At 38.7% G+C, this 23,528-nt stretch overlaps 1 long non-coding RNA gene across 1 annotated transcript; it reads left to right on the top strand.

Moving 5' to 3' along the window:
• The first annotated feature begins 14,114 nt into the window (after positions 1 to 14,114).
• LOC134540152 (uncharacterized) lies at positions 14,115 to 22,381 on the top strand. The gene is made up of 4 exons (XR_010076416.1): positions 14,115 to 14,180; positions 17,024 to 17,164; positions 18,758 to 18,839; positions 20,870 to 22,381. It is a non-coding gene; the product is annotated as an uncharacterized LOC134540152 (long non-coding RNA).
• The last annotated feature ends 1,147 nt before the right edge of the window (positions 22,382 to 23,528 follow it).

The following is a 23,528-nucleotide window of genomic DNA, read 5'->3' as shown; positions in this document are numbered from 1 at the left end:
ATATGTCGTTCACTTTTTCTCATGTAGCACGAAGACATGAGAGGAGTAAATGCAAGAAGAATCCATCTCGCATAAAGTTCTGCTGTGATGAGTGTCATGAATGGTTTACACGTATTGATAGTTTGCGACGGCATGTGAAAAAATGCAACGGTAAAGTCCGTGTGTCTACTGAAGAACTACCTGTAGAAGTTTCGACTCCTCGCTTTAGATTGGATACTCGTAAGCGTACATGCAAGAAAACCAATGTGCAGCAACCGATTGCTATAACGTCTGGACATGAAAATAAACCTAATACTGTGCTCGGTGCATTACAAGTGAATGATAATGGGTTCTACTTGGCGCAGTCTGCATTTCGTGAAACGTTGAAAGACTACTATTATCTAAATACGTTCGGTGAGTTGAAGGACATTTGTACTTTTCTTGATGATATCAGAGAGGACATAATCAATCAGCTTACTGATGATGTAGCAACAAACGGTCCATCAAAATATAACTTGTGGTTGGACTGTATATATGGAAAGCCGTATCCATTCGAAGACGAAGTGAGGAAGTGTGCATTCAAGACATCGGCTGCAGTAATTTACAATTCTGACGATGTGAAGCAAACTGTTAAAAACGGTATCCAGAAACTCTGTCAAGAAGAGGAGGACTATGTCTGTAAAGGTTCTGGTTGGACTCTATCTAGTATAAACCGATTGGAGCTGAGAATTAGTCATTTCACACCGATGCGGAACTAAATGATTGATTATAAATTTGCTAGCTTTCGTAAGTGATCGATCCTGTAGTAGAATAGAAATTATGTAATAAATATTATGTTTGTAAAAGAACTTGCGGTGTTTAATTCCTCGAACCTGCCACTATTATGTTGAATTGTTGTTATATTTAATTTTTTTTGCATCATCCTAAATCGTACCAAGGACCTTAGTCGATCTAATTAATCAGTATATTGATTGTATTTTATTAACTTAATTTTGAACTTTTTCACGAGTTATAGCTAAATAATTACGAATTTCCAAGACGGCGGACATGATGGTTTATAGGATTTAAAGTCTCTTTAAGAATGTTGAACATGGTTTATTGAAATTATTATTTTTTTTACATAAAATTAAACTATATTGAATTGATCAAGTATCGAACCAGGGACAGCAACTGACCGAATCAATATGTAAATTGATGAGTGGTTTATTTAATGAATTTTGGAATTTTTCCCGAATTTCTAGCTAAATAATTACACAATTCCAAGATGGCGGCCAAATGACAAGATGGCGGGTGACACATCAATAATACATGATTACTGCACTCTAGCGGGTGAGAATTCAACTAACATGGCGTCAGCGCACTCTAGCAGACGATAACAAGATGATGGCTTCCAGCAGACGAAGACAAGATGGCGGACATGACATCATACTAGTTGACCTTGTTATTGGTGGTGGTAGGTAAGTATGTAGGTGACTTTCGTGGAGGAAGGATCGGTCGCCAATTTTTTTTTTTTGCCCTCACCAGGTTCGAACCGAGGACTCCGAGCTCCGTGTCGTAAATGTATGTTTTTTTTAAATATTTTTTATAAAAATTTTATTAATTGAATTTTAAATTTTTTTTTATTAAAATCGGATAATAAATTTAAAGATGGCGACCGTAACGGAAATTGCAACGGTGACGTCATCATCCATGATGACGTCAGAGGCTTATCTGAGGCTGTAGACATGGATGCTTAAGCCTACATATGGACATTTCTAGCTGCTGGTATTTTTAAGGAATAAAACGGGAAATTTTCCCTAGAAACGGGAATTTTTCCCTCGAAAACGGGAATTTTTTTTCTTAAAACGGGAATTTTTTAGTCATTTTGTGTCATTTTTAAGGAATTTTAGGGAATTTTTGAGTCCAAGATGGTCGCTGATGACGTCATCCAAGATTCCCGCCGGATCCTGGATCCTGCGCCTGTCCCAGAAACGGCTATATCCTACTACTGTAACGGGACTATTTTTCGTGCGTACATGGCTGATGAACGTAACGTGACACTTTTTCGTGTCTGCATGGTCGAAGGAAGTGACATAATCCCCGAAATCCCCCTCCCTCCTCCCCTGCCCCAGGATGAACTATATATATCTACTCGAGAAAATCTTCTATGATATCAAACTGGTTAAGGCGGGCTTTTTAAAAGCAACAATTAAAAAAAAAATTATTGATTTGTCCAATTTCGTCATTTAAAATTAACAATATATTGACATTGATTTCATTTCAGTTTATTTCTATAACTAATTGTTCGTGATTATATTTAAACAAATTATTTAAACTAAATTTACAAAAACTGTAAATAATATTTGAAAATTAAAAAGTATGCAATTTTTCATCAATGTTTTCTTATGACGTTATCACTTAAAATTATCGTCCGTAAATCGACTTTACAGACAAGCCCCCCTTTTTTTAGAGTCTAATTATTCTAGCATTTAAGAACTTTTACACTAGTCTGCACAAGTTAAGTTTCATGGTTTCGTCTTTAGCGTGTTTTTTTTTTTAACATTCTGGAGAATGTTAAAAGTGTTGTTTTCACAGATGCTGGGCATGAATAAATAATCCAAACACAGTACATACTGTAAGTGCTGGTATAGGAATATTGTTTTTATAAAATCACAAAATAGATGAGCCCTTAAAAAAAAATCTTGCCAGATGTATAAGGTAAAGTTAAAGTTGTGGATATAGATTTAAGTCTAATATGAATTCCGTACGCGGGATTGTGTGTAAAATAACTGCAGTTGTAATTTACTATACAACTGTATGAAGTAAACGGAAAATTTTTCAATCGGGTACCTTTAACTATTAATTCTGTAAAAAAAAAAAATGTACTTCGCTAACTTGGCAAAAAAAAAATTTATGATGTACCTCTGACCTAATCAATGAAACTGAAGGCTAAGATTTATTTTTAACTACGTTATCTGTCACACTCTAACCCAGGTGAATGAACTCACTGTCTGTCTCACACAAACTATTTGAAATAGAGTTTTTATTTAAATACTTATATTATTTATTTCAGTACGGATATTTTATTGAAATTCACTCATTTTTATAAAAAAAATTAAGAAATTTTATTTATAGTACCAAATGAAAATTGAAATTAAACAAGTATTAATCAAATATAAAACTTCCCAAATAAGCATTGAGGCATTTTTGTTTACAGTATGAATAATCAAAGTTACCCAATTATATATCATTGTCTCATAATTCATAAAATATTTTTCTCCTCTGCCTATTTGTTTTAATTTTAGAATTAATTGTTATTGATCACAGAGTTATTGTTTACTGATTGTAAGACAACTTCGGCGGAAATTAAAGTCGCAATATCTCATAACTCGGTGCAAGGTGAAGATATTAAAATTATTGGGGAAACAATTAGGACTTATTATTATTTTTTAATTGATTAACATAATATCAATAATTAGCCTAACAAATATTCTCAGAATTACCTATAGTTCTTAAACAAACAGTACAAGTACTAATGAAAAAAATCTGTAATGTCATATAATCGCGTGCATAACATGAACAGTACAGTTATTCGTAGTGCTCTATAGCAGCAAATATTACAAAATGTAGACATTTAGCAACGGGGACACTCCCTGAAAAAAAATTTATATTAAATGCACAATTATTAAAAAATATTCTTTTTTGATTTAATAGTTTCTTCTAGCAGCAGTAGTATTCAAATTTTCTTTCATTATGAAAAAAATAATAATTAATTAATTAAGAAGCTTAGTTAAAACTTAAGGTGGGGTCACACACAATTTTGATATTTTTTTTTCTTTTTAATGTCACCTCTACGAGTTAAGGAATATTTCTATAAATTTTTTACTACAGCTGGTTCGTATTTGTTGATCTATCTCAAATATTTTTTTACCTATTTTTACAATGGTTGTAAAAAGTTGATCAATTAATAGCATTGGCATGCATATACTCATTTTATATAAGACTTAAGAAATAACTTTTTAAACTATTTATAACATAACAACAAATGAAAACTGAGTATATAGTGTTATGATTTCAAAAATACCTGTAGTTCCAAACTAGTATTAATACAAAGAAAATAAAAATAAGCCATGAGGGTGACATGGTAGTATTGGTGAATATTCACATTTGGAAACATGAGCTGAAACTTGAAAGGCTGAACGATAAAGAGGAGAGGATGTCACACCTTTGGCCGTGCGTATAGCAGTGCGGATCTCAAGGCAGGAGTGTTCATCATCTTCGATAAGCTTGATAGAAGGTCTCTCTTCATTTCAGTATAAGTCACTATCTTTGGTGTAGATGGCGGAGTGGTTTTCAAAGCAGGTGCATTCAACTATCTCTGATTTGAACGATGGTAGGGTGTTCAAAATCATTTAAATATTCTGTTGTGAAAGCGTTATTCTTCTGTTGCACATTCTGGTACAAGTTTTCTAATCCTTCGTAGATTTTTCTTAAAAAAACTTTTCCAGCTCGGGAACAGCTTATCCTCGAGATGTGCTTCAGCCGCGCGCCTGCACGCTCGCGCTGAGCACTGTAGTGCTTCAGCCGACCTGCACACCCGCGCTGAGCACTGCCTTGCTATAGCCGACCAGCACGCCCGCGCTGAGCACTGTAGTGCTTCAGCCGACCAGCACGCCCGCGCTGAGCACTGTAGTGCTTCAGCCGACCAGCACGCCCGCGCTGAGCACTGTAGTGCTTCAGCCGACCTGCACACCCGCGCTGAGCACTGCCTTGCTATAGCCGACCAGCACGCCCGCGCTGAGTACTGTAGTGCTTCAGCCGACCAGCACGCCCGCGCTGAGCACTGTAGTGCTTCAGCCGACCTGCACACTCGCGCTGAGCACTATCGTGCTTCAGCCGACCAGCACGCCCGCGCTGAGCACTGTAGTGCTTCAGCCGACCTGCACACCCGCGCTGAGCACTGCCTTGCTATAGCCGACCAGCACGCCCGCGCTGAGCACTGTAGTGCTTCAGCCGACCAGCACGCCCGCGCTGAGCACTGTAGTGCTTCAGCCGACCTGCACACCCGCGCTGAGCACTGCCTTGCTATAGCCGACCAGCACGCCTGCGCTGAGCACTATCGTGCTTCAGCCGACCAGCACGCCCGCGCTGAGCACTGTAGTGCTTCAGCCGACCAGCACGCCCGCGCTGAGCACTGTCTTGCTTCAACCGACCAGCACGCCCGCGCTGAGCACTGTAGTGCTTCAGCCGACCAGCACGCCCGCGCTGAGCACTATCGTGCTTCAGCCGACCAGCACGCCCGCGCTGAGCACTGTCTTGCTTCAACCGACCAGCACGCCCGCGCTGAGCACTGTAGTGCTTCAGCCGACCAGCACGCCCGCGCTGAGCACTATCGTGCTTCAGCCGACCAGCACGCCCGCGCTGAGCACTGCCTTGCTTCAGCCGACCAGCACGCCCGCGCTGAGCACTATCGTGCTTCAGCCGACCAGCACGCCCGCGCTGAGCACTGTCTTGCTTCAACCGACCAGCACGCCCGCGCTGAGCACTGTAGTGCTTCAGCCGACCAGCACGCCCGCGCTGAGCACTATCGTGCTTCAGCCGACCAGCACGCCCGCGCTGAGCACTGTAGTGCTTCAGCCGACCAGCACGCCCGCGCTGAGCACTATCGTGCTTCAGCCGACCAGCACGCCCGCGCTGAGCACTGCCTTGCTTCAGCCGACCAGCACGCCCGCGCTGAGCACTGTAGTGCTTCAGCCGACCAGCACGCCCGCGCTGAGCACTATCGTGCTTCAGCCGACCAGCACGCCCGCGCTGAGCACTGCCTTGCTTCAGCCGACCAGCACGCCCGCGCTGAGCACTGTAGTGCTTCAGCCGACCTGCACACCCGCGCTGAGCACTGCCTTGCTATAGCCGACCAGCACGCCTGCGCTGAGCACTGTAGTGCTTCAGCCGACCAGCACGCCCGCGCTGAGCACTATCGTGCTTCAGCCGACCAGCACGCCCGCGCTGAGCACTGTAGTGCTTCAGCCGACCAGCACGCCCGCGCTGAGCACTATCGTGCTTCAGCCGACCAGCACGCCCGCGCTGAGCACTGCCTTGCTTCAGCCGACCAGCACGCCCGCGCTGAGCACTGTAGTGCTTCAGCCGACCTGCACACCCGCGCTGAGCACTGCCTTGCTATAGCCGACCAGCACGCCTGCGCTGAGCACTATCGTGCTTCAGCTGACCTGCACACCCGCGCTAGTACGGTCAAAGAGCGATGACGAGCTATAACCTTTGACGGAAACAATTTTTGATGTGAACAAACTATCAGAGTAAAGTAAATCAGAGGGTGGTGGTATGGTAATTTTAGAAATATTTAATCTTCCTTAGTATCAAGTTTCTTCGATTTTATTTTAAACCATTTTAATATCTTCCTAAGCCTTGGTCCAAAGCAAGGGATAAAAATAGTATTTGAATGTAAAAATTTATTACTACCTTCGTAAACATAATATGAAAAATCGTTCTAAGCTATTCAATACTAGATCAATTAGTTAAAAAAAATCATTCGAAACAATTTCGCTGCATGAGATATGAGATAATGTTTTATCAATAATTTTAGAATATTGTTTGACACATAGGATATGTACATGAAGTTTTTTTTAATGTTCCAGAAGATTACAGAAGTTTCCCGGATAAGTAGATACTTTGAAATTTACCTACGCCTGTAGGCTGTGCCGAATGTGAATTTTTTTTTAAACAGGAAAATCTTAGCACTTAGTGAATTACTCAATGCGATTGTATTGTTTTTTATGTAATTGAATTAAATATGTGTGTGTATGTGTGAATGGTGTGTCTAAATTTTACCGATAAACTTAAGCCGCATGTTTATCAAAATAAAATAAGTTGAAAACATGGTCTAAAGTGCTTCTCAAAGCTGGCATACGACTTTGAAGTTGGAGCCGAACAACATTTATATTGTATAAAATAGAGAAAGTATTTAAGATAAAACACTGAGTGTCTGAATTATGATGAATTGAATGCGGTTCTACAACTACCGCAAAAAAGTCGCTGTAGCAAAATTAATTCATGAAAATAATCAATCAATAAAGATTTTAATTTTATTTTTGTACACTTAGAACAATTTTTTTAAATAAATAACCCTAGTCAGAACAAAAAAAAACAATTAAGCCTAAATTTACAAATATATTTGCATATTAATGTTGATTAAAAAATAAAAAGGAACAATAGTGTTATTTATGCTACAGTATAATTTTACATCATTAACTACCAAAGAGCAAAGAAGAAAGATTTTTTCTTCTCCTGAATAATTTAATTATTGGACTATGGTTGTGTTTGCTAAATACTCTTCGCCTGTTGAAAAATTATTTATACAAAAATTACTTAAATTTAATGTACACGAAATATTTATTAAAAATTCAATTTCTTTAAACATTGTGCAAAAGCATTCTGGTAAGCAAGTATGCGAGTGAACGCGCATGCGAATCGGCAAGCATACGAGTGAGATAGTATGCGAGTGAGTAAGTATACATATGCATATATATAATTATATATATATATATATATATATATATATATATATATATATATATATATATATATATATTGCACAATATTAAAAGATCCTCTTTGCTACGGAATGTTAATGATGAGAGTAATTATATTATTTAATAACTTTTATATGCCGCTGATCAGCTGTCGCGAAATAATTAGATAACGTATTAATAACGAACATTACCAAAAGGATATTTGATACATTGCGAAATTTCATCCAAAATAATTACATTTTAAATAGATTTTGCATAGATCGTGCGCACAGTTGAGTGCATAGAATAATGCACTGACTTGTTTATTATTATTATTATTATTATTATTATTATTATTATTATTATTATTATTAAGAACCCAGCTTTACACGGAAGCCCACAACACTAGTGGAGTGGTGTCATTTCCCCTTGACCGTTCCGTTGTTTTCCGACCCAACTCGAAAATATTTGCTGATCTATATACCTCCTTCAACGTGAATTGTTCGTGCAAGCGGCGCGACCCCGGACATCACCGGACCGACTGCTGGTAGTTTCTGGTACCTCCTAGCGTCTCATGTGCTCCTGGTACGATAGCTCCGCTACTCGAACCTGCGTCGTCGCTCCTTCCTGCTGCATTCTCTCTCTCTCTCTCTCTCTCTCTCTCTCTCTCTCTCTCTCTCTCTCTCTCTCTCTCCTCCCTCCCTCTCCCTCACCCCTTCATCACTCATCCGTCCGTCGCGTTCGTTCGTCACAATTCCGCCTGGAATTTTTAGGGCCATTATCTGATTGGTTCTGTCACGTGATTCACGGATGGAAAGGTGATGGACGGTTGAGACGTGTTATTATTTATTATTGTGAGTCCAGCTTGAGTAATTAAAAAAAAATAGTGTACTTACTAAGTGTTGTTAAAGTAATTTTTTTTTTCTCGAAATCGCGATTTTTTGGGGTCTACTTACTTGCCAGACAACTCAAATTTAGCGTCTAATCAATCAAAATAGCGTGGGTGACAGATACGATGCCCATGGCGGATACAGGAAATTTTTCGAGGGGGGAAGGGGAGTTTCAAGAGATTATAAAATAAATTAAAATTTGGACACTATTAAAAACTAACTTACATTGAAACTACCACTCTCATAATATGGGCCTTCAGCAGTAGCCGTATGTGACGTGGCGTCTTATACAGTTGAAATTGTAGGTGCTGTAAGCGCTCACATTTCAACAACCAAAATAACACACAGACTTCTCTGGTATTTTGCCAATTTTTTCCCCAATTTCTTGACAGGGAAGGGAGAATATATTCCTCTAACGCCCATCCGCGTCCCCCTTTTTTTCAACATTCTTCCCAACGCAAAGCGGAGTAAGCAATAATACTACAGCGAACATTGCAATGTCGTGAACATACAATTATTAACAGTGCGAAAAAAACCTTTGGGGGGTGCCTCGCATTTCAGGTCAAGATTTTATATTTACAGTAATTACAGATATACTTGTAGACTTTTTTAATTGTTTATCTTTCACGAAATGAAAAAAATATATATAGCGCATACTTTTTGCATAATTAGCTGCCAAAGTTACATTTTTAATGTTTTTGGGTTGTACAATTAAGGAGAATTTAATTTATTGCAGAACTGAAACTTTTTTAGGTTTAACTGCAATGCCACTGGCTATTTCATGATATGGTTTGCATTTCTATCACAAAAAATCATTTCATGTTTCTTGGCTGTCAAAATCGTAACAAATTTGAGAATTTTTAAATGACAGGTAAAATTAATTAATATCGGTGACTGTCTTTCTATTTTTTGGAAACACCAGAAATAGGGTTCTTGACTGTCTGTATGGGTGGATGCTCCTGAGCCTGCGTGTTGCTGACCTGCCATGTCTGTCGGGGTCGCTGATTCACTTCTCGTCGTGCTGTCTCGTTCCACTTCATACTCGTATGCGCCTCGCACATCGTCCCGATGATATTACGCAGTACACCCGCTCGGTAATTTTATTATGACCGCAGTGGATCCTAGCACTTGTACCCAAGGAACAGCTCCAGTCCAAATGGGCGCGAGTCCCATGCAAAAGTTCTGGCTTCCATCTGAGAGCACGTGTAGGTGCACATAGACCATCAGGCCGGATGTCAGCACTGGTGGCGGTCAAGTCGTGACAGGCGTGTTTTGTGCCTTCTATCTCGCTTGTCTGCGCTGGACTTCGTCATATATCCACGCTATGTCACCCATGCGTGCTACTGCGGTGTTCTCCAAGTCTTCCATTCACCCATCCTGCACTCAGTATTGGTCAGGTAGGGGAATATTTTGCCCCTGAACGAGGGTAGCTGAGGATTCGTTGGTAAAAATGTTGACACTGTTTCATAGGCAGTAGGTGATGTCTGGAATGTGAGTATCTCAATGTGTGTGATAATCCGCCAGTCTGAGCCTCAGCTGTGTCTTAATATACTGATAATGTCTCTCATTGGGGTTGGCTCGGGGGTGGTATACCGGCGTAGTATGCGATGCAACCAGCCATTTCCCACATAATTCCTTTCACTTCCGTCCGGAGAACTGTGATGTGTTGTCGTTCAAAAGGACACATGGGTAGCCCCAACGTGGGAGGAATTCGGTGTCCAGGGCTTGCACGATAGTACCTGCGCTGCAGTTTTTCCAGCTGGAAAGCCTCGACCCAACGCGTAAAACAGTCGGTGACGACCAGCAAACACCGCTTCCCTCATGCAGTCCTTGGGTATGGCCCCATCAAGACGAGGGAAATCATGTGGAATGGCTCAGTAGGTTGACATAGTACCTGCTACACCCGTCTATCTGTCCGACACGTCTTTCGCATCTGCCAGTGCCGACACCCTCACACAGCATTCCTCACGTATTTATTTACACCTGGCCAGAAGAAGAGGTCTCATTCTACCGAATGGTCTGGTCGGTACCCTGGTGCCCGATAAGTCGGTCCACATGTAACATGGTGAATATCTCGTGCCTTGCCCCTGTAGGTGCGAACGTCTGCCACGGTTGTTGCGTCTCCACAGGGTGCGCTTGCAGCTGTCCATTGAGTACACGGTATGCATCGCACGCCATCTTGCCACACTGACAAATCAGTTCCTGTGATTCTCCATCCTCACGCTGTACAGACGCACGAATGTATCAAGGTCATCCAACTCCGTGCCTGGTGGCAGGGTGGGGGAGCGGTTCGCATCTGTGATGGTGCACATTGCCGCTGCTTGCCCGCCCTTGTGACTCTGTGTCGGCATGCCACTCGTATCTGGTAAGAGCTTGTCCCAATCTGTGTCGTGCCGTGTCTCCACTCTGTCATCTGGGTGATGTGATAATTCTTCGGCCAAATAATTTTGTTTCCCAGCATCGGGTTATACGGTAAAGACTAGCGCTTGTAAAGTAATGGCCCCTCCGCGTCAGCTTCGACCTCCGTCCCTGCATTATCACTAGCCATTTCAAGCATTGGCTGTCTGTTCGCAATATGAAGTGCTGCCCCTCCAGGTGTGGCTGATACCTCCTGAGTGCCCACACTATGCCTATACATTCATGCTCATTTATGATGTAGGTACTATCGTTCAATGTCCCCGAATTTAGCGCTGGCATACTCGATTATGGGGGATTGTCTGCATTCCCCAGCTGTAAAAAGAAGGCCCCTATCCCCTCCTGGCTGGCGTCTGTTTGCACAATTATCTACTTCTCTAAGTCCAAGCATGCCAGAAAATGACATTGCTGAAATCAACACTTCAGTTCCTCGAGCACCACTTGCATGCCGTAGTACATTGGTACGACTTCTTCAACGACAATAGTGCTGTTAGGGGCGCGGCAAGTACAGCGATCTCTAATATGAATGCATGCAACCAATTTTAGAGCCTGATAAACTATTGAAGTTGTTTACGACTAATCGGTGCTGGTTTGTTGACAATGATGGACAGTTGTGTCATCTGGTGGTTCCCCTTGGCATTTACCAGCCACTCTCCAAAGCTGTGAGCAGCTAAGCGTTCCAATATTAGTGCGAGGTGGTGCACGTGTTCATCCTATATCTGTGACCAAATGATAATATCGTCAAGATATGCCGAGGCAAACCTGCCTGCATAGTCCCCTATCATGTGCATCATCACATTTTGGAAAGTGGCTGGCACATCTGACACCAGCCGATAGTGCGCCTCTTTGTCGCACAGGCCACGATGCCTCTTAGACGCCTCTCAAAGCTGTGTGCCACAAACACGCCCACACGTGCAACATTGTGCAAAGAGTGTGAGTGCACCGAACGACCCGCAGCTAGCACCACTACCGGCCACATCGGCGGAAGCACTCCGCCAGGTGTGGCAATGTGCTTCTGCCGGACTATAGAATTCAAGGGCACATGTTTTCTCCCACAGACAAAAACTATGTAATATATAATTCTTCAAACATTTTTACTTAGGTATTAATGTAATTGTTCAACGTGCGACAATGTCCTAAACTTGGACGCGTCTGTTCCCCACGCGCTGCGCTTTTGGCGTGCAATTAGCAGGCCCACTGTAGCACCGTGCTACACAGAGTCGGCAGTATCCATCGGGAGCTCGGAGAGGCTGGTCGTCTTCGTGCAATGTTGAGAGGTCAACATCACGCCAATTCCGCAGCCTCATCTAGAGCGTGAGTTATGACCCCCACCAGCCGTGCATCACCGCGCAGGTCTTAAGAGCCGTCGCATGCCTAGTGCCATCACAGCAGCAACGTCCTCCATGTATTGTTCTCCATCAAACTCCCCCTCGCACCATTATAAGTGGGGTCATCCCTAACAGCTGTGCATGCGCAGACCTCACCAACCTCGAACAGTCGCGGCCAGGGGATCAATAGCTTCATGTAAAGGTTCATATGTAATAAAAAAACACACTTCACATAGTGGAGTGTATCATTTGTAGTGTGAGGTATCTTGGGTGGCCTAAACAGCCCAAGGTTCACCTCTACAGACACGCTCCTGCCTCACACCACTTGGCCGAACCCAAACCCCGAGACCCATTCCGCAAAAACTTGATAGCTTTAACGGGAAGGCAGCCGGACCGGTATCACATTTTACTACCCAAAAGGCATGGCGCAAAACTGGAAATGTCGGCCATCTGGTGTCGTAAAGGCAGTCTTCGGCCAGTCTTCCAGCCCTATGGGGACCTGCCAACAGGTGCGTAGCCAGGGGGGGGTTTTAGGGGTTCTAACCCCCCCCTTAGCACCAAATCTTTAATTAATTTCTTACTCATCACTCAAACAAATTTCATATTAAAATTAATAAAATTTTTACCATTACAATATTTAAATTTAAGCACCGAAAACTGCTAAAATAGCACTATTTTACACCTTAAAATCCAAATTTTTCCGGGGGAGGACCCCCGGACCTCCCGCTTTAATACGGGGGGAGGAGGGCCATGCTTCTTAACACCCCCCATACGCAAATCCTGGCTACGCCACTGCCTGCCAATAACCTGCCTTTAGGTCTAAAGTGGAAAAGATGCTTGCGTTGCTGAGTCCCGCGATCATATCTGCTATGTTAAACAGGAGCAGGGGCATGTTTACAATAATTATGTTAATGGGATTGAAATTAACTCAGAAACATAATATCACATCCTTTTCTTTCTGTCAAAAAAACCTTAAAAATATTTTGGGGTTTGCTGGGTTCGATAATTCCCTCCCTCAATATTTCTTTCACTTGGTTTAGTATGGTTTGCTTGCCTGTGTGCATTTAGATGTCTGGGGATATAAACATAAGGATGTGAGGGTGGGTGGGTATAGTGTTTTCTGTGACAGTCATATGTCTCAATGGGTCTGCAGTGGCAAGTACTTGACTACAGGGTACAATAACACTCTCAATGGTGACATTGTGCACATAGAGCACCCCATGTTTGAAGTCGTCGAAACTAACCTGGTGTTCGTTTGGGGGTGGTGAGCGACATGGTATGGCAGCCCTGGTTTCCTATGTGAACACAGCTTCTGCGTACTTCATTCAAGATGTTCCGGTCGTGCAGATACAGCTGTCCCAAGATCACGTCGTCCAAAGCTCCTCGACTATCAGGGCGGTCGTACTCGAGTTGTAGTCGTGCAACTCCACCCGCAGCATCGCGACGCCAGGGTCTGGCCGGCATCCCCAGTGGTGGCCAGCTGTAGGCAGCCCGGATGGGCCTCTAAGCCCATTCCCTTTGTGAACCATGCAGTTACGCAGCTATGACTGGTGGCAGTGTCAATAAGTGCATGGACAGTGTGCCTATTTACTACTACTGGTATGCACAGCAGTTCACCTTCATCTGCACTCACATGTCCCAGACTCAGCTCGGCTGTGGTTGTTGTTGTTGGGTCTTCTCCGGTGTTGTCAGACTGCCCGGGGTGGTGGGATGACTTAATGCGCCACACCCGGCTGTCCGGTTGCCGCCATGTTGTCTCGCTTTTCAATACCTCTTCACACTCCCTTCAAAATACCGTAGAATGGGGTGAGTAGAATCACTGGGGTGAATAGGATCAATAACTAGGAAAAAGTATTATGGTTATACATATTTCCTAAATTTTTAAATAGCTTGCCACATTTTTTCACATTTTGTAAGTACATATATGACTCTACTTAATGGAATTTCAAGTCTTTATGTTGGTTTACTTGTTTTGTAAAAATATAATACGATCAACTGTTTTGGAGCGAAAAAACATAATCTAAAAAACTTTGTCTACGCAATCATGTGTTTTATGAACAGAAGTGAGTAAATATTTTTATTTTGTGCCTCAAGTATCATGAAAGTGTAATGTAATTATTATTGCATTTTCTGTAAGACATGGCTTACTAATTAATTTTAAATGGATCAACGTAATTTTCGTATTTTGTCGGGGTGAATAGAATCACCATGCCACGAACTTATAACCCAGTTTCAGGTGGGAAGACGTACACAAAACCTAACAAATTGGACGTTATGTGTGCAATTAATGCCATAAAAAAAGGCAAGCGTAGTATACGACAAGACTGTAAACAATGTAGTTTACCATATTCTGTGCCTTGTCATTTTAAAAAAGGAGACATTGTGAAAAAACAAGGTGGACAAACGACCGCAGATAAAATAATGCTTGAACCGCAACAGCAAAACATGGCGATTCACATTGTGGGAGGTTATTATACTAACGAACCTAAAAACATACCAGATATATATAATAATAATAATACATTCAGAAGTATTTAAACATTAACAAAAAAAATAAAAAATAGACAGAATCAGTCCCTATTTATCAATTTTTTTAAATATAACCAAGTCTATTGTAGACATATAAAAATGACATATAGTAAAACATGCCATCATATTAAAAAAAACAGGGCTCATACCAAGGATTGTCCCAATATATGACACTATGCAAATGAAAGCTCAAACCTTCCTTAACAATATGTGCATTTCAGAATTTCTATCTGGGCCGACACTTTTAATGCCGACGGACAGCAACAAGTTCGCGCGCCCTGTTTTCCTTGCATGCTATAGCTTCTCCCGCCGATTACAGGCTTCCAAACAAAAATTTATTTAAGACATTCGAAATTATATTTTGAAGAAAAAACTCGAGAATCTTTAAGAGGAAGGCCAATTCTTCATAAAATATACGTAATTACTTTTTTTCATTTGGTACATTTTAATTGCATGTCCATTGAATAAAGCACTTTTTTGAAAATTATTTATTATAATGTATATGTAATGTTTCTTGAATTATATTATAAATCTTTGTTATTTCCAATAATAAAAAAGTCTTCATTTAGTAAATAGCAAAATATTGTCGTCCAGCCATTAATTTAGAACTATTATGGTCATAACTACTAATATTTGAATTATTAAATCAATTTAGTCAAAATAATAACAAAACTATTATTTGACTATTATTTGAGATTCTTACAGCTGCTGTGCTCATCAAGAAGGACTGGTTTTTCCTTAGTGGGATGTGTCCTCTCAACAAACAGTTACAACCATTTCAACAAAGCTTTAGCAGTGATACAACCACGTCAATCATCTGCGAAAAAAAATTCCTGAAGGACATTTTATCAGAACAGCATTTACTCGTTTTTCTTACAGAAAAAAACAAAAAAAGGGGAGTAACGAAAATGACCCCGCCATCAATTATGCACAATAAAATGGTAACATTTTTCTATTTTGCTTACTTGCCTTTTCCCCTTCTATGAAATCACCTTGACATCATTATCATGAACAATAATTGTGATCCCAGTCTTATCACAGTTGTAGGTATATTCTATTGACTGTAAAATTGTATTTTGAAAGTAGCTCGAATTATCCATTAAAGAAGCTATCTATTTGATGTTCGGTAAATCCTAAAGCTCTCTGAAGACTTGTGGGCTCTGGAGTTCTGATGATAAGTCAAAAAGTCATATTAAAAATGCTTTCCAGTAATTTGGTGTTTCTTATTTAAGTGGTAAGGCAACTTTAGATGCACAGCCAAATCGAATGCTAATTTAATAAATAATCTCCTTATAGGCATGAATCTGTACATAAAAACAAGTTATTTTTTTCATTTCACTATCAAAAGTAATTTGGAATATGCCCATCTGAGTGGTCAGATTCACAGTTTCACCAGATTTAATGGCTTTTTCAGTCTATCTTCTGATATATTTCTTGGAATAGAAGACATCTCGGCTGCTTAACGTGTTATTTTGTGTGCAACATCTTATATTTACAATCTCATATTGTCTTGTTTGCACTTTTTTATATTTTTTTTTTTTTTGCGATTTGTCTGTAAGAAAAAATTACAAGTTTTATGTATTAATTTAGTTGATATATTCATTTGTCGGTACCTACTGGACAAAATTTGGGAGGTCGGTACTCTACGTCAGCAACGTGGTAACATCAGTGCGAGCTGCACATGTATTTCAAGTAATATCTTGAATTTAATACAATGTAATTTGATTGTACACTCAAGAGATTAAGAGGATGCTAAATAATAAACGACATATTAACCCAGATAAGAGATACGCCATCGTCAAAATAACTTTTCGCACACTAAATGTAAACGAACACCTTCACCAGCTGACAGTTCTTACAACATTGAACAAATACGACAGTCGCCAAAGAATATGAACTGTGAAGGTAAAAGTTATTCACGAACAGCTGCAAAATGCTACAATCTAACGTCATAACCATAAGTGAGAACTTGGAATTGTGGGTACTGTAAGGTAGTCTGTACTGTACGACTATAGGACGGTCGGTAAATAACGATACATTTCTATGGTAACCCCACTTTCTTACTGTCTCCAAATTCTTTCCAAATTTTGTTACATGAGTATGTCTAATATGTATATATATATATAATACACTTCAGTTAATCTAAATATACTGTAGATCATTTTAATTGCTATGCAATCTTCCATACTTCGCACAGTCTTTAGTTCGTACGTTTACAATTTTTTCTTCAGGCCTTTAAAATCATAATCGAAAGAATGAAACACTAATACACCGAGTAAATGTGACTCCATGACTACGTATAAGTTGTGTGAGTAATTTGTTTTGCAATACCTGTGGGCCCTGGGAACGATGCAAGTAAAATAATGTGGTGTTACAGAATTATGCCGCGAGGGACTTTAAGATCCTGCTCCGGACACTAAAGGAGAGGCAGTGCTACCCCCTGTGCCCCGCTTCCCCCCGGGCAGCAGGCAGGAGCGGTACCGAATGTGGCTCAACTGCCACATGCAGAGAACAGCAGGTAAATTTCCACCATGTTAGCATGTTCTTCAGTTGGTAGAAACCATTTTAATTTGATTGTTAATTCAGTGCGCCTTTTGAATATAAACTTTAGGGTCATTAAGAACCTATTGGAACAATGAACTGAGAATTTATCTTTTCAGCATGCCAAACCTTGGGAAACATTATTTTTAAATAATAATAATTAATTTAAACAGTTTATTAATCTATAAATGTGAAATTAAATTATTTAGACTTACAAAATCAGGGAATATTCGGCAGCAAAATCTTTTAAGCCATTCGTTATAGGTAAACGAGTTGGAAGTTTGTAGGAAAAAAACCCATAGAAGAAAATATTTAATTTTTATAAGTACAGTATGTCCGTAAAGTCTCAGTACACTTTCAAGCGGTCTCAGGAAAGTAACGAAACAATATATAAATATGAATAAAAGGAAAACTCTACAAGATTTGATAACTGTTCAATGCAGTTTGATGAGGCCTCCATTTATTGCTTAACAAATACTGAAATATAATCTAGTTCTTCCCACACATAATTAAGGACATCTGGCGTAATAGTGAAAAAGTCTTGGATTTTTCGTTTCCAATGATTTGTGTTGCCGATACGTTCACTGTACACATGTTGCTTCATGTGACTACACAGGTGAAAGTGTGATGGTGCTAGGTCTGGAGATCGAACTGGCCGTACCTCGACAGCGCCCATGCCTTTCCACCCGAGAGAATGATCTACCATGAAACCCACGCAGAGGTTTCTTCTTCTTTGTCGAAGTTTTCACATTTATATCTTGTTTCATTGCTTCCCTGTTTAGGATTACAGACACACTGTACTTTACTGATCAGCCTTTGCGTGAATGTTTACGTTGCAAAGGGGAGCGTATGGTCTTTTGTAAAGGAGGGGGGGGTGGTTAGGACATAACGTGTGCCCCCGGTCATGCATGTAAGGTACATTACCTAAGGAACTCTTGCAAGTTATTTCGATAACACAAAGGCAACTGGACAGTATGTTTGGCATGTTCGGCACACATTATACGAATATGAAAATGTACTTTGACTTAGAACTTAGTCTCAATAATTGCAATTTTGAATGCCTGCAATGACCAATTTTATCATTATTTTGAATGTACAGTTAGGACAATATGTAAAGCACCGGGAAAACATTAATCATGCTTGACAGTTCGTGGTGCTGATCACACAGATTCATACTTCAAGAACTAATTTTCTTACATTATTAAGTATTGGAAATGGGATAATGAAATTACGAAAGAGATGTCAGTACAGGTATTTTCACGTGTGATTAAGTTAGATGGGCCCCTTCCGACTGACCTTCTAGTTGTTTGATTTTTAAGGAAATTTTTGTCGAAGTAAGTAGTTCTTCCATACAGAGGGGGAGGAACACATCATATATTTCAACTATAATGCCTGAAAACCGTACAAGATTACATATATATATATATATATATATATTTGCTTTATGTTGAAAAGTTAGGATTTATTGATTTTACTATCAGGTGTTGCTGTATTGTAAACTAGGAAAATAATTAGGTTGGATGCAGTTGCCAAAATACAGTGATTTATTAATATAATATTTTATTTTCAGAAAGCATGAACTTCCGCATTGTTTGCATGGATGGAATATTCCGCAGATCGGATGGGTCTGTGAGGTCGGAGTTTTTCGAGAGGTAAGTTGCCTACAGAACGCTTGATAATCTAATACACTTGTGTTCGAGGAATAATACAAGGCGTTTAATAACACTATTTTCAATCTTGACATAAAGTTTCTATCTTCCCTCACTGGCTTTTAAAATTGATTAGCGATTCAGTTGTTAGATACATGTTTATGTGTTACTGAGAAAGTAGGGAATCAAATAAAATAGTAAACATTTTAAACATAACTTTAGGTACGCATATATTTATGTCAGTGTGTCAACTTAATCTCATAGGTATATCGTAGATATTTATATCATTTTCCCCCCGTGTTCATTGTAACAACAATCACTCTCATTTGGAAAGTAATTTGTCTATTCCGGAAATATTGCCTCGTATTTGTCAAGTTATTTTAACATTTTACTCATCTCTAAGTATGGGTTGAATGTAATAAATTAAGGCCTGTACAGAATTTTTCATTTTGTATTAGTCATACAACTTTATGGCAAAAAAAATAAAACATAGTTTGTTTTGTATTGTACCTAACGATTAATTTTTACTGTAAACTGATATACGTTGATGTTGTATGTATTTCGAGTACAAATGTTGGGTCAAACATATATTATATTTCAGGGAAAATTAATTTTCATAATGCTAATAAGTTATGGAACCATGGTCGCCTGCAGGAGTGGACGGTCCCTAACGACTGGGATGATAATGTATGAACTTTAGTTGGGTGTGGGCGCCGGGGGTATAGGCTACCGAAGGAAAGAGGGACTTGCGCCAAACACAGTTTTAAAGTTAGGTTAGGAAAAAGGGCTCTTTGACTATGTCAATGCTTTTAAAGGGTTTTGCCAGAGAACTGCAGAAAAGAAATTTTTTTAAACATTAAATGAGACTGTACATTACACCTTTGCTGAAGTGCATTCTTGTAGAAACATTCCCCTTCAATTTAGCTATCATCAATTACTACGTTTGGCACTAATACGCAGCGGCCGATTGCAAGGAAGGTTGGATATCATGGTAGCTGAACACAACACTTCCACTATTCCTGGGATCACTCACGAGATCTTTCTTGTTTTGAATTTGAATAGTTACACATTCAATAACTGATTTCAGAATGAATGTACGTGTTTTTTTCACTTAGGAAACTGTTATGAAGTTATTATCCAGTGAGTGTGTTAATTAACTTTTTTTTTTTTTTTTATAAATAAAACGACTCTAAGAATACTTTTAATTGCTAATTTTTTTGGCTGTTTTATTAATAGTTTTTGTGGAAATAACACATGTATAATGAAATTAAATTATATATACAATTTTGTTGTCATGTTTCTAAATTGATAGATGGGATAACTTCTTGGTGTTCATTCACGAACATGCCCAATAATCAGAAATATAACTCCCACAAAACTAACCAAATACCGCGATATACTGCGGACCTAACGTCTTGTAGCTGTTTTAACGCGGTTGATGAGCGGCGTGAGAAGCGGGTTGTGTAGTTCCTTTCCTGGTAAAACATTGGTGTATCTAATCTGGAAGCCCAACTCACAAGATGTTTGACCAACAAATTAAGCTTGCAGATTCAAAATGTTTTATTCTATATAGTAATAACTTTATCATTTACATGAGACTATAATTTGGTCACTATTTCAATTGCAACAAAAGTTAATAGTCATTTCTGAGAAGAAATTTGTCTGCGACTACGACAGCTATTTCGAAGGCTATGCGAACGTTTTCTTGCACAATGTTGTTTTTTTTTTTTTTTTAAATATATAATATAATTTTGTTGAATCGTTCAATACCTTTTTGAATTAAAATTTAATGCTATTTGAATCCAAAGTGAGAAGTAGTCCACTGAATATTAGTACATATCTTGGTCTTTCTAAATCCACCATTCAACAGCTATTCCTACTATGTATTCGTCTTTGTAGTGTTTGCTATTTGCATGATTGTGGTAATATTTACCTGACAAGAACAAAGAATATCATGTTTAATGAATTAATGTATTATTTTTATTGTTAAGTTATATATTTTTTCTTCAATACTATTATCTGTTTATTTACAGGTATACATGGGAGCCAACAGAAAACCAGACCACGTGCACTGGAACCAACAAGGCATGGAAGCATTAGTGAGATTTTTAAAACAAATTTTGTGAAAAATATATATGGACACATATGAAATAAAATAATTTCTTAATGTATTACTGTTAACAATAATTGGAATTGTAATAGTTTTGCAACGTTACGGCATTGCGAAAATATAAATTTTGTTAATTTTGCATTGTGTTTCTTTACAATCGTTGGCTTGAAATTCCAAACACCATTCAACCGAAAACTCTATGATACAAGTGAAATGTTATCTAAAAGATGCCCTATACATGGCTTTGTCCTTCTTACCTTTTATTACACAAGAAATGCATACTTTAAAATTTCAATTTTCTTATTATTTCAGTCATATTTTAACGATATGGGGTCATTCCATGTCAAATCAACCAAAAAAAAATACTGTATTCAACCCGACCTTCTCAGATTTGTCTGAATTTTGGTATGGTGGTAGCCCTAGTAAATAATAACATAGAGCAATTTTTATTTTATTATTATCCCTTCCAGTTTTTGAGTTGTACAGTTGCAAAAGTGGTCAAAATTCAGTTTTTTTTTTGCTCGCAATCAAATGATGATTTATTTATAGGTTGAGTTCTAATAAAGCTGGAACAGTGAAAATAAGCTCATTTTTGAGCTTATTTGCTGGGCTTTAATTTGATATACAACATAAAAACATTTTTAAAAAAATTCACTTTTCAAAAACTTTAAAAATTGTATATACTGGTACTGGTTTTTGAAAAACTTTACTTTTAAAATTCTGAAAATAATATATGTTAAAGAACAACATACTGACTATGTGTGCTGAAAGTTTTATTATGGGATGCCAATGGGATCATATTAAAATACAATTTTATGCAGAAGAGTGGTTATTTTTATCATAGGAATTCACTGCTTATTTTGTTCTTATTCTACTCTCCCTGTAGTTATAGGGTAAATAAGATTAAAGTTTTTTTTACCGCAAATCAGCTGAGATTATCAAGGTTTCTTTGTTTCTCTCCAATTCTCAAGTTTACCCTCCAATTCTTGACATATCTTTATATATATATATTTCTTGTGTGCGTGTGTATGTCACTGAACTCCTCCTAGACGGCTGGACCGATTTTGATGAAATTTTTTGTGTGAGTTCACGGGGATTCGAGGATGGTTTAGATTCACAATTGGATATTTTATCTCGATTCTGAGCTAAGAAAAAAATAAAAAAACACGCTTTAAAAGCAAAAAAACTAAGCAATGTTGATAATTAGCCTCCATGGCAACGGGCTTTTGCATTGTTGTTGCCTTCTGCGTAAACATGGGAAAGGTTTTTGTTTTTGGTAACGGCAGTGGCGTGCCCATGAGGAGGGGTATGTATAATGAGAAGATACAAAATGTCCAGCGTAGAAATACTTACCGCCATATGTACATTTGGGCAGGACAATGTCTGTCGGGTCCGCTAGAAAGATATATAGAGATATATATGTAGAAAGATATATAGAGATAGATATATAAATATAAAGATAGAGAGAGTTATAGAGGTATACATAGAGAGATAGAGAATTAGAGAGATAAAGAGAGATGCTTAGTATACATTTAAAAAATTACAAAAAAAAATATTGATTGAGGCATTGCAACGCATGCCGGGCATTATCTAGTGGTAACCTATAAAAGTTACTTAGTTTGTAGAGTGAAGTGGCAAATGGTTAAATGGTTTAGGATTCTTCATTGAGTTTTATTAGTGATTCTTACAACCTAAAGTGTGACCTTTAGTTTAAAATAAATATGTTTTAGTTCAGATGTGATGACAATATACATACTATATGTAGCAATTTGTAGGACAGTTATCGTTATCTGTATTATGGACAATTGAGTATTAGTTATAAGTCTAGGCCTATACTGCAAACTACTAGCTTTATGTTTTGTGTTTATTATTTTATTTTCTGATTCAGTTACAATAGAACACTGTATTATAGTAAATTATGCACAATGCCGAAAATTTCTGCATTATGCTGTAATCCATTCAGTCAGAAAGGCCATAACAATCACAAGAAGAACCTACGAAATGTTAATGTGCGTATGATAAAAAAATTACCTTCTCAGACTCAAAAATTCTGTGACAAATGCAGAAAAAAAATATCAAAAATTGTAACTGCGCCTCAACCAGAATTAGATATAGAATCCCAGAGCTCTCAAAGTTCTGAAGACTCAACAGAGAACGTTATAACTGATGTTTTTGTAGACAGTTTGAACAACTCTTTGCAAATATTGGGTGAGACACCTATTAAGAAAAAGCGTTTAGCTGAAAAAAACTATTCAAAAACTAAAATTGAAAAATTATCCTCTGCAGTAAAAAGAGAACTTAATGTATCGCCAGAAAAGAAAGAAGCCAACACATCTGAATCTGAAATTATTCTTCAGTTAAAAGAAAAATTCAAAAATTGTTCTTCCAGAAGTGAGAAAATAACAGTGTTAACAGTTTTGTCTAAAAGTTGGCCAGTAGCAAAAATTCAGGAAGAGTTTTCATGTTCAAACTATATGGTCAGGAAAGTTAAAGAGCTAGTTAAAGAGAATGGAATTTTGTCATCACCCAACCCAAAACCTGGAAAAGTCCTTGATAAAACAACTGTTGAATTGGTGAATAAC

Source organism: Bacillus rossius, chromosome 16 (assembly GCF_032445375.1).
Source record: "Bacillus rossius redtenbacheri isolate Brsri chromosome 16, Brsri_v3, whole genome shotgun sequence".
In the NCBI taxonomy this organism is placed as follows: domain Eukaryota; kingdom Metazoa; phylum Arthropoda; class Insecta; order Phasmatodea; family Bacillidae; genus Bacillus; species Bacillus rossius.
Note: the sequence above shows the minus strand (reverse complement) of the source record. Positions and strands in the feature narration are given on the sequence as shown.